Source organism: Solea solea, chromosome 8, assembly GCF_958295425.1.
Source record: "Solea solea chromosome 8, fSolSol10.1, whole genome shotgun sequence".
NCBI classification, from domain to species: domain Eukaryota; kingdom Metazoa; phylum Chordata; class Actinopteri; order Pleuronectiformes; family Soleidae; genus Solea; species Solea solea.
In genome coordinates this window covers 13,857,863-13,877,417 of record NC_081141.1, presented here as the reverse complement: position 1 = coordinate 13,877,417, position 19,555 = coordinate 13,857,863, and the positions used below count along the sequence as shown (strand labels likewise).

At 38.7% G+C, this 19,555-nt stretch overlaps 1 protein-coding gene across 1 annotated transcript in view; it reads right to left on the bottom strand.

Moving 5' to 3' along the window:
- The window catches only part of gpat2 (glycerol-3-phosphate acyltransferase 2, mitochondrial), a 103,873-nt gene extending 84,655 nt beyond the window's left edge, over positions 1-19,218 (bottom strand). Inside the window, exons 1-2 of the mRNA XM_058635278.1 lie at positions 19,124-19,218; positions 12,080-12,142 (exon numbers count right to left, since the gene is read on the bottom strand). The gene's annotated coding sequence lies outside the window, so the exon portion shown is untranslated. The remainder of the gene's footprint in view (positions 1-12,079; positions 12,143-19,123) is intronic.
- Between the last annotated feature and the right edge of the window lie 337 nt (positions 19,219-19,555).

The following is a 19,555-nucleotide window of genomic DNA, read 5'->3' as shown; positions in this document are numbered from 1 at the left end:
GGCCAAATTAGTAGCAGACAAAGAGAAGTTAAAATAACTTCCTCAGACACAGAGACAGAGAGAGTAAGCTGTCATGGTTGATGCAATACTGCAGTTACAACATCTTGTCATGCACATCGCAGAGTCAAACTCACCCTCACAAAACCCACATCAGATCAGCTCTCACAGGAAATGGTCGTAGCCCTCCAGGGCTCCAGACTGACTTTTTGCATTGGTTGCACTGGTGCGGCTAACTTTTTTTCTTTTTTTTTTTTGGTGCACCAGCACAAAATGTAGGTGCACCAAAATGTTTCATTGCTTCGCCTTTAACGCCATAAGGTCACCTTTTTATCACTCTCCATAACTTTCATATAATGTGAATAATTTTTTAAACAAGAATAAGGTGTATAGAAATGCTAGTCTTTATTTGAAGCACAATTATATATAAAAAGAAAAATATAGTGTTTAAAGTGCTTCACTAAGCTGAAATAGAACAATTAAGACTAAAACATTAAGCAAAATAAAACGTTTCCAAATAAAGGTACTTCCAATTCCTCAGATTACCTGAGTATTACTGCCTGCCGCTGAAATGCACTTTTTCTACACACTTTTCATGGCATATAGTGTGTTTTACAGACATGTTGACACGCTGACAAATGCGCTATTACCAACCATATATGTGCGATTCATTAGCAACCTGGACGCGAAGTGGTAAGGGTCTCCTCTCTGCTCTGACTGCAGACTGGGACTGCTGCGGAGGCTACTGTGAGACTGACTGCCTGTGAGTGCTTTGGGAGAGGGAGGGGATCCCTGCAGCACCCGCTGCTTGTTGAGCACACTAACTGCAGAGTGATATGTGCATTCACTTGAGTCTCTAATCACCACAAAAGTCTCCAATAACACCACAAAAAGATTTGTCGCTAGTCGCTTCTGACAAAAAAAGTCGCTGGGAGAAGTTGGAAAGAGTTGGCAACACTTGGTCACTTGCAATTTTTAAACACACACAACTTAGAGCAGTGAACAGTACCACAGCCAATCAGAGACAAAGACCCGCCCTAGCGCTGTCTCTTATTGGTTTAGACCACGCTATGATCCTACCATGAGTGTGATTCCTGTCACAGGTGAACACAAATTGCAAAAATGCAATTTGAATATTTGATAGTATTATTCATAAATTTTATAAATAATCTAAACTACAGCACATGGGAGCACTGAGAGTAATGCAGGGTTCACTGTGTGTTGAACTAACGGGAGCAAGATGCATTCAGAGACCCTGCTAAATGATATCACTTCTGCAGGATCTCTAGCGTTTTGAGCTTAGAGTAGCTTCAAGGTGCATTCAAGAAAATAAAACTTTAGTACTTGGGTTAGGGTCAGATTCGTCTCTACATTGTAGTCGGCATGATTCTTAATCGGGACATCACCTTTTTTGGCTCCTGGTTCCAATCGTATCTTTTTACCATTGACTCTTTGCTAATAGTCATTGCTGGTAATGTTTTGAAGCTGCTCTTGCTAGGTCTGGAATCTAATCTGATATTTCAAATCAGGATTGAGACATTCCTAATTCTCAACTTTATGAATTAATTAAATCTGCTCAGCATTGAGCAGAATTTTGATATTTTACGTTTCAGAGCTCATGGGTCTTAAGGAACACGGTGTGTTGTAAATTTTTATTCATCTCCCTGTGCTGCCACAACAGCTGAACACATGAGTAAGAATGGCTTATTTTGAAATGATAATGAAACTCTCACACCCCTTTTTCATTTTATATCTGTGTGTAATATTGTATTACTTATACAGTGCCTCAAGAGTGCAGCTTATATTAAATGCATCCCAGTATTTGAAGTAGTATGAATGGTTTGACAAATATATGATGTAAGAAAAAAAAAAACCTATATATACACCGCAAAAGATAAAAAGACAACAAATTGAAACATTTTAAATGCAAACTGTGAGGTATTGAGTGAGAGACATTAAAAAACATAGAGCTTATTTGAAAGAGGTATAAAGCAACTCATATAAAGCGAGTCCTGCAGGGATACTGAAACAAATAAACACTCTACAAGCCTCTCCACATCATGCAGACGTGATAGTACTGCAGGCACTACAATGTGAAGTGGTACAAAAAATGCACAAACAAAGCCCCACAATGTCCCTATGTACACTGAGGCCACCAGTGCAGAAGTGAATTTACGTCAGCAATCCCTGACGCACTAATGATTTGCTTCCTCTTAAAATCCCTGTGAGCCAGTGCATTATAGCCAAGTGCCATGGGTCGACATTCACTTGTATTAATGTGTAAGCATACCCGACAGTGCTGAAAAGAATACTCTGCTTATGTAACCAAGTCCACTAAAACTGAGGATGCACTGTGGATAAAATGAGAACAGCATTTTTTAAGGGTCTGGGTGATATGGTCAAAAAAGTTAGCACAATGATTTCAAATCATTAAGATATTGAACAACTGCAAATTAAATCACAATTTGTATGAGAGACAACAACAAATCTTCTCCCTTAAAACGATACCTAAAAACTATTATATCCCCGAGAAAGTTTAAAAATAAAAACTGCATGAACCTGTGCCAGGGTCAAGTCAACTACCCTCACATTCAACATTGGACCAAGAAGAGACAACATCAGTATATCTTTCATTGTTGGTAATATGATTCCTACTGCTTCCCCCTCCCCTGTTATTTTTGTCTTGTTTCAATGTCTGATCCTGTTTCCTCCTCCTGTGATTCAGTGGTTCTATTTAGGGCTGTCAATCGAAAAAAATTAACTAATTATCGCACAATTTCCTGTAATTAATCGCGATTAATTGCGAAAATAAACCTGAAGCTTATAACAGATATTTATTTATTTATATAAAATCATGGAATGAATGTAGAATCAACACAAAAAGTGTATTTAAATTCAAAGACCATTTTAATGGCTTTCTGGCATGTCAGCTCTCAGACCCGCAGCTCCCCCTCTGGAAAAGGCGGATGCACCGCTTGCAATTATCAAAACATTGAGTAATGTAGTCATCATGACCCCTCGCCGTAATCCCTTACGCATTTGATCCGGAGTCTGACCCAGAGTCAGAAGACACTGTCACAAGTGAACCACCTCCATCGCAAAGACTGCTGCAGGACGCCTGTAGCTTGGATAACGTTGTGGTTACCGAGATGATAAACACACATACATGCAAATGAAACACGAGCGAACGCGTGTAGCTTAGTCTGTAGCCAACTATCGCTAATGCTAAACGACAGAACAAGCAAAGACAGTTTTATGGTTTGTAAATATTGTAATATACGTATTGTTGGCACTGTTCCTTCCTTTAGGTGAAGTTTGGTGCTGTGTCCTGCTTTATATTGCCGGAAGTTTGTAATGACGCAGATACACACCCAGCGTTAATTGGCACTTCCGGGCTATGGCTTCTTGAAACATGTTAGTAAATCTTTACACAGAGAAATACAACATACACAAAAAACACTGGTGGACACTGAAAGAGCGCACAAATGCACACGAGTCAGGGTGGGCAAGAGAGAACAATGCTGTACAATGTACTGTATCATATACATTTCCCTTACTGGCTCCCACTGTAAATACTTGAATAATTTTTTTTTTCTTTTACATATCCTTCTAATTTTGTCGAAGGTGTTGGTGCACTGTTTCGTTCTTCTTCTTCTACTCTTATCTTTGCACTTGCACTACTAGAACTGTCCTTCAATCTCGTTGTACACTGTATAATGACAATAAAGGTGATTCTGATTCTGATTCTGAGAGAAAACACAAACTCACATAGAGAGAAAGAGAGAGCGAGAAACAGCGCATGCACACACACAGGCACACACAGTTTTGACCAACAAGCCGTCGGGTAACTTTTTAAAATTAAACTATCCGCACTTATCTATCTTTGTGCTGAAGACTGTCGCCCCAGAAGTAAAAAAATAACGTTAACTGCGTTAATTTTTTTTAACACGTTTTATTTTTTTAATTAATCACCAAAATGAACGTTAACATTGACAGCACTAGTTCTAATACAACAAAAGGCCAGCAAAATAATAGCCCCATTTCTTTACTCTATTATCAGTCATAATGTACAGTGTATCCAGTGTATTTAGTGATTTTCTAGTCTTGATGACCACTGAAAGCTGCTTTACACTGCAGTTTTTGCCATTCAAACCCTTTCACTAACCCAGTGATTTCACTGAATGCATACGCGTCGAGTCTCCATTGTGGCATCAGAAAAATTTGCATCCACTTTAGTCAATGACTACGTTTTCGTGCACCGGCCGCATCATTGCAAGAGTTCTATATTGCCAGACGACGGACCACAACCCTCAATTCAACAGAATATAGCACAAGCGGGACCAGAAGTCAACAACGATACAACATCAAAGCATCCAGTTAATTTTCAGAATAAAAGCCCCCTTGTTGACGCCATGTAATATTTCACTTAACTATATCAACGACAAATCCCTGTCTCGCGGCTCCAGCTCTCCTGCCGTGCCACACAGCCAACAGAGCTGTGAACGCATCCAGCAACAACTATTGATCCCCATAATAGTGTCTTATTTTTGGCTGAAGACTGACCCTTGTTTGCTCTGCCTTAGATTGTAGCCCTTTGGCTTCCTGGTCTGCTTGGTTCGCTTAATTCACCACAGTGAATTTTATAGCATATTTCCACCAGTTCTACTCGCCTCGCCATGCCACGCTTTAAGTAGCGTTTGCACTAGCATAGTACATGGTACCAGGTACTATTTTTAGTACCTGCTCAGGCGAGGTTCCAAAAGCGTGCTGAGTAGGTACTATGCTGGCCAGAGTGCCGTCACAGGAAGAGACGTCCCTATATTTAACAGAGGAGTCTGGTGTATTTAGGGACAGCGCCGGCGATCGCGAGCGGCATCACAGCCCACTGCCGCTGTAGTCTGTGGAGTAGGAGGCTGTGCTCCGGAGACGTGTGGACAGAAATCAAGCCGAACAGTGCCGAACTGTAGATCAGTTAAAACTATTTAACAATACTAAAAACGTGGGTTAATCTCCAACAACTACAGGAGTCTGGGGTAAAGTCACTAGTCACTGCCGCAGTTTCGCTCAGCCGTGCAGTGATGACTCCGCCCACATTAAGTAGGTACTTTTATGTAGTGGAGAAGCAACCTAATCGTGCCGTGTCGTACCATGCTGAGGTGAGGCGAGAAGAACCGGTGGAAATACGCCATAAGATTTGAATCCTCTCCGTTACCCTGCAATTATTCTCTCCTGCCTCTGTCTGCCCCACTCTTACAAAAAGGATTTACTTCCACCACTACTTTTCAAGTCCTATATTTAGGTCCAAAGGAAAAAACTTAATTAAACCAAACAACAGTGGCCAATAGTTATGATTTAAACTCAAAGATGGAGCACACTGCTGGTTATGGTTATACATGGTTATGGTATATGCAAAGCCACAGGTGCTTTGTTGCATGTCAGGTCTTTTTTTCTTACCTGTCCTGGCCTTTGTCAAATAAAAGCAACTACTCACTATTACTGTGACTACTCTCTGGTGGATAAGCTTTGTAATTACATCACTCTAAATTATCATCATAATATTTGTATTCCTGTGTTGCAAATCCTAATAACTTAGTGGCACTCTATACACCAGTACTGAAGTCTGGTTTCATATACAATTGTTTTAGTCAATTGTGCTTTACTTCATACAAACTGAACAAGTAACAGAGGGGAAGGCTGTTTTTCTTCTTTTTTTAAAAGTCATCTCCTATCGCTATCCCTACTAGACAAAATATATCTCCTATCACGAGCACAATTTTAGATGAATAGTTGTTTACAAGTTTTGCTAGGGAGAGGGGTGGGTGATGGCACATGGTTGACAAGGTGTTTTGAGATGTTAAGAAAAAGATAAATCCTAATAGATACATCAGCACCCACAAGCCCAACCCACTGTCTCCTGGTGAACACAAGTGTGACACGATGAGTAGCAACGAGAAAGAATGCCAGCTTTGTATGAGACCATATGCTCGAGGAGATTAAAAAGGAGGGCAAAAGTGAAAAGGGAGGAACAGAAATCACAAAGTCTCCCTCCAGCCTGTTCCTGTGGTTCTGCAGTCAATGACACCTCAGGAAGAGCAAAACATAAGTCGGGTGGGGGTACAGTGTCAGTTGACTGTGGTGGACAAACACTGACAGCGGTACAATCAGCTCTTTGAGTTAACACTTGGGTGTGTGATATTATAAATCATCTAATGTCCTAACTGTTGTTTTGGCAGACCTTATTGACCATGTCACACAAATTATTAATGTATTTATTAATTTTATAGAATACTGTCAGAGCCCTGAGAGACTCATGTAACTGACTAAACACTCTTGATAAGCAAAGGCATACAATGCAAATAAATTAATTCTGATTTGTAAAGAGCAATGGTAAAGCAATGAGACGTCCAAGAAAAGTGACTGATGCTCAAGAAACTCAACGTCCAAGAAAAGTTACTGATGCTCAAGAAACTTGGCGTTCAGAGAAAGGATAAGAATCTACAAGAGAAAAGGAGTGGGCAATTATTATTATAACATTTATTTAACCAGGAATAAAATAAAAATCTCTTTTGCAAGAGTGTCCTGGCCAAAACAGGCACCAGGACATACAGATAAGGGCACAGATACAACAGCTTCACTAGCTCCAAGCTTCACTAAAGCTCTAGTTGACAGATTTTCAGTATTTAGCAGTAGAAAAATGGACTTACTTGAGTTAGGTTTGAAGAAACATCTTCAGTTGTGACCTGAACTGAAGAAGCCTCTTGGATGAGAGGTAAAACGTCTTCAAATCTAACTCAAGCCTGTCCAGTTGCCTACAGCAAACTACTGAAGACAACAATGACCTGGATGATTGAGAACCTTCGCAGACTACTATTTTGACCAAATAACACCGGTTTCTTAGAGGTTTTAATAGAGCCGTCTTTCATTTATTATTCTGTACAGCACTTTTAGTCCATTGTGGTTGTAAGCTAGTTTTGAGTCTAACATATGGAAATTAGAAGTTCTTTCATGTCATTAACAACCTCTGTAAGGAGAGAAACATATTCTACAGGTGATGAAGCCACTGCTAGTATCAGCACCACCCACAAACCTGCACTAAATGATGCTTATTCTGCCTGCACTTGCCAGGGTCTGTTTATTTTCTGATGGTGGAACTGAACAGGCCTGTTATTGTATGTTGTTCTGTGTGTGATTGTGGCACTGACAAACCCAAGCAGATGATTTTGGACAAATAAGCCATCAAAGAAAGGCGCTTGTTTAGCTGCAGTTGGTGCAAAGATAGAATGTTGTGTTTGTGTTAAAGGAGAGCTCAGTGCACATTTTGGCGAGAGCTAACAAGGACTAAATTGGTGAATGAGTACCTTGGTCCGACAGTTCCATCTGAACAAGCTCAATGAAAGTGAACGTCCTCTGGGTGATGTCGCATTCAGTGGTGCACACTTACTGCACATGCTTACGGCAATGAAAAAAATCACTAGGCTTACCAACAGCTGTGAAAAACTGACCCATTTACAACAAAAGAATATTCGATTTTTTTCCGTGTTAATTTCATACAGTCTATGGTTAATTTCATCAGGAGGAAAGTACCAAGTGCTAATGGGGGTGTTTTGAGAGACCTTCAGAGAACACCCCCCTTGTTTTCACTATTTTGGATTAGCCCAACCCACACAGGGCGAGTGACTCATCCTGCAGGTAAACTCAGAGCCCGGAAACAGGCACTACAGACGTACTTAGCTCCGCGTGTGGAGCTTCAGGACACATTTAAAACACAGACAGCTCTTGGCATGGCTGGTTTTTGGGGTATAATTAAATGGAGGCTGTTGAAAGTCAGCAGGTGGCGCTGTTTTTTAAAATAATGTTGTTTTAGCAGCTCGCCTCAGGATGAGCTAGTGTGGTGCTAACGGCTAGCTCGCGCTGGCTGTGCAGCTTCGTAGCCTCTGATTTCAGAGGTTCAAGAAAAATATTTTACCTTTGAAATAGCAGTAGCACACACATGCTGTTGCTGTGATCATGTGGGCTCTATATGCATCCAACACACAGAGCCTACGTGATCACAACCGGTGCTGCTGGATAGAAGTGCTGGAGCGGAATGGACTGCTTGTATCGGAGCACTTATTATCAGAGATTTTAGAGGCAGTCCGATATAATCCGATACTCGTTTTTTGGCTGATATCGGACTGATATCCGATATCAATATCAGATCGGGACATTCCTACTAATGTTGATGGACAACAATTGTATTCCTTTTCCCCTAGTAATGATAAAAATAATACATTTGAAACTCAAATCTGAAATAACCTGGTGCAGTGGATTTCCAGTATCTTGTGTTCTTTTCCCACGATTTAATGCATGTAATTTTAAGGACAAATATTAGAAAAATATCTTAGCAGAGACGTGACATTTTCACCTATGTGGTCACAGTTTAATGATGTTGTTTTTCTCTACCAGCAGTACCTGTAAACTCACAGTCTGTTTTGCTTTCTCTCTAAACTTCAGTCAGGAATATTATTTGTTTTACTGTCAGAGACCATTTTTCAAAAACAGTATATTGTGCTGCTCTGTTATCTAGGAAAATGAAACCAGATGAACAGGACTCGGTATTGGCAAACAATGAAGGGAAAAGATCGGATTGGGATTGTGGGCCAAACTAGATGACTGGGATATTACTAGTAAACACTTTTTCTGTCTTCTATATTTAACTGTTCTGTCAGCTTATTATGAAACGCAAAAGTACAGCTGTCTGAGGCTCAAAACACAACTTGAGTCATGAGAGTAATAACATAAATTTGAACACCTTTAACTTGAGTCCAAGTGTTGCTGAATGCAATTTCTTTCAGGGCGTTGCTGTAAATGTAAGCAAACTATTGATTAAGTAGATACCATTTGTTCCCCCAGCATCAGTTACACTTGAAAGTTGGACAAAGACATAATTTTGACCAAAGAATTAACATGATAGATGTTAATATTGAAGAGATTATTAGTACAACTTAAGTTCTCAGAACACTTGCAGCTATAGGACTGGAAAACAAACACATCCCCATGCATGGACTAACCACACAATTCCCTTAAGAGCACTCATACTCGGGGAGATGGATGCAATCATTGCCCACCAGATACTATGAATCACTGTTTCAGTTCCCCTGACACAAGACACTCACAAGGCACAGCACTTCAAAGTATCACATGCAAATCAAATAGGCTGTATCCCAGTTGGTTTGAAAAAAAAAGAAAAACTGAAAACTAGGGCAGTACTTGTAATCTTTGTCCAAGGTTTGTAGTGCAGTTCCATTTAGACTACGAGTGGGTAGAAGAAAGAGGGAGGCATACTAAATGTACTATAAAGTTAACCAGAGAGCAGATCAGTTTTATTATCAGTGTAATGCATTAATGATTAGTGTTATTAAGTAGAATAACATTCACCTTACAGATAAGATAACTATGATCAAACCATCATTCTGAATGTGATTGTATATAAAGAAATCAGGGTAGGTTGAGAATTCAGATGAAATTGTTTTCTGAAGATACAGAAAAACACTTGTATGATTGTAATGACCGTGTACTGTTATGGTCCCTTGTAATATTTGGAATAAGTGATATATTCAGCAGATTATTATTCACCAGACCAGGGCTGGGTATCGCGGCCAAATTCCTATATCGATTCGATTTCGATTCATAAGGTTCTGAATCGATTAATCACGTTTCGATTCGATTCAATTTGCTCTTAAATAATGAAAATGGCTCAACTATGTTACAAAATACAAATGTACTGTAGTGACCTGCAGTAATTTCTGTTTATAAAGTGTACCTGTTCTGTTTTGATCAGAGTGTTGACTGTGTGATGCAGTGAATGTGTGTGGTTAAGACAGGTATTTGGTTGGATGAGAGATGGGTGGGTGGGGGCTAGTATGAGGTGCAGATGCTGGGGTGTGTGTGTGTCGCTGTGACTGTGATGAGAGCAGAAGTTCGGAGTAGAGCCAAGTTTTATGACTATTTTTTTGGCGTGGTTGCGGCCGACAGTAACCGTGAAGTTTCTGCAATAAAGTCGCTGTTGCTGACTAACGCCGAATTCATAATTTCAAGCGTCCGGCAGGATGCAGACTTGTAGGTGTAAGACTGGTTTGACAGTGATGTCCAGGTGTCACAGGTTATGGCGACCCTCTTGCATTTTCGTTAGGATGTCGTCTTTCACACATATTTACACATCATGGAGAGAACAGATGCTCACGTAGCACCTGAACGAGCCGCTTGAAGCCTTCGTTTTCCACTACCAAGTATGGGCGTAAATCTTTGCAAACAAAAGTTGCGATGGCCTCTGTTATCTTAATGGCCCGCAGAGAATTGGCTGGTAATGTTAGTGATTCCCTCAGTTTCTTTTGTTTTGCCCCGGACAGCTTGTTGTCAGAAGCTAATGTTAGCGTAGTGATACCTTGTCAAGTGGTTTCTGAGGTTTGTAGTATTTCTACAATAACTGACCTCCGCTTGGCAGATCTTGCAAACCACTTTGGTTTTATCCAGCTCTTTGTCCTGTGTTGTTTTAAATCCGAAATGTTTCCAGACCAGACGACCAGGATGTAAACGTGCCACTGCTTCATCACGCATGAGAATACTGGGGTTCATGGGAAAAAAATCTATCTCATGCCTAGGGATGTAACGATTACCGGTATGGCGATAAACCGCAGTAAAATTCCCGACGGTTAGTACTACCGTTTCAAATTTTAATTATCGTTAAAACCGTGATTGATTACCGCAACTGATTACCGAAAAACTCACAGTGATACTGCTCATTTCCTGGAGAAGCAGCAGCGCCTGAACGGCACTCGCTCAGAAGCGAGCGCGCATGCGCAGTTTGCACTGTCTGTCCAGCGACAACACGGCTGAAGCCACCTGCGCTCCAGAGATTTCCCCCCCGTAAGATCAGAAGTCTGGGCATATTTTGTATTTTTAAACGATGTTGAGGGTAAAATAATTGAAGACGATCAATCCTTGTGCAGAAAATGCAAAAAAAAAAATCTCCGTGAAGCCACTTCCAATATCCATGACCACCACACACAACTTTTCAGCGGGTAAGTCAACAAAAACGGGATTTCGGAATAGTGGGAAACGTCATGGTTTGTCTCGCGAAAGCGAGTAGTGTGCAGACGACACATACCGTAGCAGACCAAAATGTGTTTGTTTCTGTGTTTTTTTATTTTATTTTTATGCTGTGTACGACTGCTGCTACTTAATTATTATCCGACACAGAGTGAGGACCTGTGTGTGTGTGTCAGTCAGTCAGATGATGATAATTATTATTATTATTATTATTATTATTATTATTATTATTATTAATAATGATAATAATAATAATAATAATAATAATAATCATCATATAATATAAAATATATTTTTTTAAATAAAACTTGGTTAAAAGATTTCAGTGTGTGTGTTCAGTACTTTTGGAACATTTTGAACACATCTAACAATACCGTGATAATATTAATAACCGTGATAATTTTGGTCACAATAACCGTGATATGAAATTTTCATATCGTTACATCTCTACTCATGCCCTATGAATCGATATTGCAAAATGGAAATGAAATGGATATTAAATCGATTCTTGTACCCAGCCCTACTGATGATGAGCAAAAACAATGATCTCACACACATTCATATGCACATAACACATGAAAATGTATTCAAAGACACAGTGGTCTTATTCTACATCTACGTCTTAATTCAGGAACCACTCTCTTCACAGAATGCAGATTTGCCCTCATTGGCAATATTCTAGCAACAAAACGGTGTTAAGGTCATTAGATTGTATTTTAACATGTGCACCATTAGCTATTTAATTGGATTTAAGTATTAGGTGTGATTTTTGTATGTTTTTATTGTTGGCCACCAATATCTCCTTTTAAAAAAATCTCTGAAACACAATGAATCCTGGGATAGGCTGGGCCTTGAAGGATCTGGGAGTGAAGGACACATTGTGGCAGGCATTTCTGCCTTCAAATGAAACCTCCTGCAGGAGGCAGCCCCTGGATTGTCACACAGCTTGCATGTTGTGCACAGCCCGCATCAAGAATACAGATGTTTGTCCTACCTTATTCTGAAGCAGCAGCAGGAATTGATGAAGACAACTGGTTTCTAGATATTCAATGTCATCCTAAAAGCAAAACAAAAAACACAGCTGAGAGGTGTGAAGTTTAGTATTATCGTGGACAAAAATATTAAAGTACTAACAATAAAGAATATAAAAAGAATCGGTAATAAAAATAAAAAATAAGGATGTTTGTGTACTTACATATACATACATATATACATATATACATATGTATATATATGTGTATATGTATATGTATGTATATATGTATATGTTTGTGTATATATGTATATATATGTATATATATATATACACACACACACACACACACACACATATATATATATACATATATACACATACATATACATATATACAGTACATACATATACATATACACATATATACATATACATATATACATATATATACACATATATATACATATATATATATATACACATATATATATGTATATATATAAATAAACTGGGCTTATGGCCATGAAGGAAAAAAACAGCACATTGCATCTTCGACAAAACATGATCGAGGTTGGGGTCCTATGATTGTAATAACATGCATGGCATGTTTTATGAGCCTGCTGTGACATGCCCTCCCTCTGAGCAAGGAGAAAGTGTCACTCTAACCATGAGATGAGAGCAAAGGAGAGGGATAAGAATAAAGCCTTCAGGGAACGATAGTATGGCATCTTCAGCATGATTAGGTATTCACAACCAGACAAGCCAAATCAGAGGTAACAGGGACGACATCAATGCAGTGAGAACACAAATGAGAGACAGGAGAAAGAGAAGATGTGAGGGGAGGGAGTGAAAACCTCTGACTCAGAGCTTATTTGATTTTAGTGAACAAATCATTTTCTTTTATTTACTATGACGTACAGAGATGCACAGCCATTTATACACTACATAACAGTCTTTCAGCAAACCAGGACAGATGGACATTACTTTGTTCTTTAATAAAGTCCAGCCATTTTACTGCAGAGTGTTGCTACACAACACTGTGCGTATGCAGGCACTTGAAATGTGGATTATCTCACGTACTAGCACAACACAAGTACAGGTTTCCCCTTTCTACCCTCCATCAGAGGGTGAAATGACATGGTACCTCTGATCCTGTTAGAGCTTAAAAGCATTTCATGAGTCCTTAGTCATGCTTTCAATTTCTCTCAATTTCACAGGTTGCTCATTTTCCCTCAGACCACACATCAAGAGTTGTTAAAAATAATTTCAATCTTTTAAAAAATTATTGATATTATGAATTAATTAAGGCAGCAATGTTAAATTCAAGTAAAGCAAGTGAAAATCAATCTGCATTTCCAAATTACTTTTTCACCCGGATTTTTTTTCAGTGCCACAGCTATTACAATAAACCCTCTGCTCATTTGAGCAAAAAAGAGCTGGTGTGATCATAGCAAACCAAAAATAAATTTCAAACGCCCGGAGATTTGAGCCAAATGACAGGGATAACAGATATGTTAGTTTATGTACAACATATGTATGAATTGAATGCAATAACATATGTAAATATACTGTACGTATGCCCTATTATTTCTTATGTAAATATGTGATTGACATCTCTATTATCAAATGCAGTCGAGTTTAAGGAAAAAAAATGAGTCTGCCGTTCCATCACTTACTAAAGATGACATATACTTAATTAAACTTAATGTTAATAAAATGCACAGAATCTGATAAGGACATTACACATCTGTCCGATTATAGCGGCAGCTGGCATGTACTTACGTAATTTATGCAATTTCTCACTTTCATGTAGCTGATGTCAGTCATTTTTTTCCATACAAATAATTGTGTGCTGTTTAGATAAGTAAGATGTATGAGGCAAAAAGCCAACTCTGGCAATAAACATTTAAAGTGGCCTGTCAATTCATTTGTGATCATTTAAAATCTTGCTGAAATTGTACATATTTTTGAACGTGTGCTCATCCAAATCTGTTAACAAATATGTGTGCGGAAATAGATGTATGGTTCAGAAAACCCTCATGTAATTATTTTTATGCTGTGAAGCTAATAACTTCTCTGTGTGTATTTGTCTTTGAGCGTATACACTGGACGCTGTCATGCTGCAATGTTTTTGAAAAACAATCCCTCTCAATGCAGCAGCGCAAGCCATTTTGAGGGGGAAGCTTATCTCGAGGATTTATACTTCCACTAATTCTGCACACAGGAAGTGAATGTATATCTCCAGATTTATGATGACAGGGAGAAATAAAATTATAGTATGGTAGTACATACACATGGCAGAGAGAGAAACGTACAAGACACTATCTCATATGAAATATAACTTCAATCAGGGTGATTTAAGTACCTGCTTTGACACATATTTGATTTCCCCAAATGTATTACAGCCAAACTTAGCAAGTCTGGTCAGTTTTTGCCTTTTTCTCTAAAGAGCACCCCCTACAGTTTCAGAGCACATATTTTTACTAGGGCTGCAACTAACAATTATTTTTATAATTGATTAATCTGTTGCTAATTCTCTCAATTAATCGAGTACTTGTTTGCTCCATAAAATATCAGAAAATGTTTATCAGTGTTTTTCACACCTGAAAATTATGTTCTCAAATGTCTTCTTTTGTCCACAAACCAGTTACTCAGTTGTATAGGTTTATTTGTTATACGGAGCAAAGAAACTTCTGAAAGCTGAAAGATCTTGTTTTGATTCTTCAAGAAAAAGACAGCCCTCAATAATCTCCTCGCAACAAGCCATTCAACCATCACAAAGTTGTTAAATTAGGGTACAAATACTGCATCGTTCCGCTTTAAAATTAAGCCTCCTGTCCAAAGAGACACTAATATCTAAGCGTATTTGTATTCCTCTTATTGATTTAATCAGCTCTGTCTGCAATTTGAGTTCTGTGGGGTGTAAAACAACACTTTCTATTTCAGCTACCAGGAAGCCAAATCACAGGCTCTGAGCAATTACTGTAGTACAGGGGCTCTCTTCAACTACTTGAATTTAAAGGTGTTTATTAAATTAGATCTGAACAAAGCGTCTGCACATTCACTTGTCATCTCATCCATACAAAATCCCTGACAGCTGTGGTTTCTCTACAGTGTGATATGACTGAAGGTTTTATAATAGCATTTCTCTTTTAATCAGGGTTTTCATAAGCTGCAGCTGAAACTTTAAAATAGTTCCAATGTATTACTTTCTTTCTGTTTTAAGTCGCAGTCACTTCTGACATCCTTTTCACAACATTAACCTTAAAAAAAGGATTTTAGTCAACTTACATGATCAAAGAAACAATTAGCCCCCCTCACAAAACCTCCTGCAATCACGTGTAAGCTAAAGAGCTAAGAGAAAACATGAATTTACATGAAAATGTTGGAGGTGTGACAGAAAACTTTGACTTCAACTGCCTCAGGTGAAGTCCAGGCCTTAGCCACCTACAACAAATCTACCCCCACAAAAGCTATATTTCAATAGTCTCAGCACATTCTATGAAGCATCAGATACATGGAGAATAATAAATGATTTTGGTGTAAATGTTTAAGTGCTGGACTCTTGGCAAAAACAAAATTTGGTTTCCAATTATTATACTATTTTGTACGACATCATAGTTGTGTATGAATATAAGATATTCTTCAGTATAATCTGTGAAACAGATGGCTACCCTGCATGTTCTCATTTTAAATCAAATGTATGCATTTCACTTTTTGAAATGAAAGTGTACTATGCAAATGAAGAAAAACTACATCCTTTCTTGTATGCGAAAGCCACTGTAGTTGCCTGACTCGCTTGGGAAAGGAACATTATTGTAATTATACATTCGAAATTGCGAGCTCAGATGGAGGGTTGATCAGAGGCACTGCGACTGAGCGCGCCCACACAAGGGACCAACCTGACCGAATGTGTCTAACATTCGAAAATTCATACATGTTTTATTAGTGGAAGGAAACTGGAGAGATTTCTGTTGCCACTCGTCACTTTATTTTTTTTTTTTAAGATAATGTAAATGATTTTACAGGGCTTTTTTACTTTCATTAGGGTTAGCCTTGTCCAGAGCAGACTTGTTCACCACCATGTACTTACTATGGGAACATTCTTTTAAGCCAAAATGATGGAACGGAACTCCCACTTAAATGAGCCAGGCACATCCACTTTCCCTTAATCCTGCTTCATGGAATACCCTCCCTGAAGCTTGGTGCTAGAGGCAGCTATCAGATTGCCTGTTTATTTGTTAAGCTCTTAGGGATAATCAAATAAACATGATTTAATTGTCTCGTGCTTGTGCTGGAATATTTGCATAATACGATTTGACGCTGCCACTTGGCTTGTCGAACATGTCTCAACTTCTGCCGCACGCAAAGCGAGAAAATCAAAGCAATGGACCAACAATACAGTTGGGCAATGCTTTCTACAGCTCCTTTCAAAGTGAATAAGAAGCCTTTCAGCACATACATGTGTCTGCCATCAGATGTTACACAGAACGTTTCTGCATGCACTTACATGCCTGCGGCTCTGTACATACAGTACTTAAGAGGGTCTGCATCTGTCTCGATCTCACATTTTATTCCAGTAATGGAGATTTTTTGGATGTTCTTGTATTCTTTGAGTTGTACATGTGTGGGTACCAGCGGACCTCCTTGCATAATCTCAAGAAAGTCACCATGGTTACCATCTTGGTTGTCTCTTTTGACCAAAGCAAGAGTACACCACCAATTGGATTATAAAGTGTTGTGCTACAGGGAGCATGAGCAGTCAGTGCAGAAAGGGGAGGATGAAGAAATTGACATTGCGTGGACCCTAGTGAACCTCTGCAGACACACCAACATGGAAAGTATTACACCCGGACCTAAGTCTTAGTCACTGGATCTTCAAAATAATTTTCACACCGCAGAGCATCACAGGAAGTCATTCATGCCTGGGGTCATCAAAACTTTACAACTAGAGTGTCAGACACTAGCTGTATCTCAATCCAGAGTGTGGATCCCCCCCAAGTGTGCAGCCGACGGAGGAGATGACCCAGGAGGAGACAGAAGTCATGCGCTGTGTGAAATGAGACGGTCTAACCCACACAACTCACAGGTTCCCCTTCTTCTTCTAGTAAATTCTGGCAGGCTGTACCCGAGCAGTCAAATGCTGCCCTTCAAAGTTCAAAGTCTTGAATTTGTGATTATTAGTTTTGATGGATCGTCGAGTTATTATTTTTTAAATATTTTATGTTATACTGGAGGAAATGGAGATGCATCTATGCAGACGCTGCTGTGTGATGTATCTCAGGCTGAGAGACAAATACAATCATTTCCCTTAAAATGATTGTTTACTAAACTGGAATATAATTTACAAAATTGACTTTTTTTGATTTATGATTTGGACAACAGATAGAATAAATAAACACCATATATGTAAGTCAACTATTCAACCAAGGCAGTCAACTCTATAAGTATTAATTATTCACGGCAGATAATTTTAGACATAAAGTAGAACAAACAGGTTTGACAAGGTCAAATAAACCTGGTTAAGATTCTTCTCCCCAAGTTTTAATCCACAAATGTAAATTCTTCAGAACTAAACCTCGTTTAAATGAAGAATGAGTTGAAATTACTTAGTATGTCCCTGTATGAAATGATAAAAAAGCTTCAAAGATAATAATATCTTCTATCTTCAATTTAATTTTATTTATTTATTCTTTTCATTCTGGGTTATAGTCGGCTGTGAAGGACACGCAGATGTAGCCAAAAACAGGCAAATCACAGCCACATTCGAAGGAACCAATGATTCATGTGTCAAGTGGGACAGCCTACGTCGTGGTGTGTTTACGCATTTTCACTACTGATGAATCCACACTTGGGAGGATCCATATGTTGTTAATTTTGTCCTATATTTTTGAGTATGCATAGGCATGTTTTGTACATGTTTGTTGTTTTGTAAGTGCATACTCCGTGTTTTGTACATGTTTTCTTTATATGGTGTGCAAAGAGGCTGTTTTGAGTGAGCGCAGACAATTTTGTGTGAGAACAGATGTGTGCGCACACAGTCGAGTCTGAGAGGAAATGACTTGAGTATTCATGTAAAAAACAAAGAATATACATACAAAACAGGGGGTATGCACTTACAAAACAACAAATGTGTAAAAAAAAAAAAAACATGCCTGTGCATGCTCAACAATATGGCACAGAAATAACGCCATATGGATCCTCCCAAGTGTGAATTCATCAGTAGTGAAAATGCGCGAAGTAGGCTGTCCCACTTGACACATGAATCAGAGCAGACATTTTGACATGCAGTAGCAGGAAAAGCACAGGTGTTACTGATCTCATTAACAATGGCTTTGTACAGTTCATGTAAGTCAGGACACTGTGACAGTGAACCAGCATGGACCCAAACACTAAGGAACCTAAGTGGAAGTCAGTTATCATTTTGATCGTTCACACCTGTGCCTTTCCTTATGTAACCTGTCAAAACACCTGCCATGAAAAAGATTCATAGACTGGTCCTGGACTTTTAACCTTCTCAGCACATTGTATATACAGTACATAAGCACCTACAGTGTTGTGCAGATGAACAGTGACTCAGCATCTCACCACATTTTAACATTTTCTGCATAAATATAGTGTTGTATTGCAGTATCTTTGTTTGTTCACAAATACCCCGCACTATGGGGACACTGCAATTTGACTGAAAGCTTGTTTCAATATATAATGGAATGTGTTTCACTATTTTAATTTGGCTTGTATTATATTTGTACTATTATTCTGCACACTTTAAATGCTTTCCATATTTGTATCCTTTTTAAATACTGTTAAAACAATTTTCAGTAAAAATCAATTATGTATTTCAGACTTTGATTCTCATTTGTGTTACATCCATATTAAAAAAAAAACTGAAACAAAGGCTAAATGGCTTTCCCTGCAGCTAACGGTGAAGTTAATAGGCTACAGGTTATGTAGCCTGCTATCACGTTTTAGCCTGCATTCGTTCGGTAAATTTACGGCAGATATCATTCAAAACAAACACAGTAGTCCGCGAATATTTTACCGTACAGTGGGAGAACATTACCTGCGTCACGGCGCGCCAGTCACTTCAACCGTGCCAATGAAGTTAGCACACCTGCTAGTTCCCAGTGTAACGACAAGTAAGGACCGCAGCCCCCTACTGGGCTTTGTATGTATTACAGGTGCAAGCCGTTGGAGTGGTATATGAAATATTTGCCAATTTGGCTCAAACACTTGGCTTTTTGATTGTTTGTTTTTTTGTTTTGTCTCTAACTAACCTTAGGAGAACCATGGACTAACGTTCTTTTAACGTTATGTGTTAGTAGGGTCATCGGCTATTTCATTAGGAACACCTATTCAACTGCTCAGTAAATATCTAATCAGACAATCACTATGGCAAGCTATGGTTTTAATATTTAATCGGTCAAAAAGGTTACAGGTAATTGTAATTCAGTTTTTAATAGTCATTCGTATGGAGTTTGCCATTATAGACATC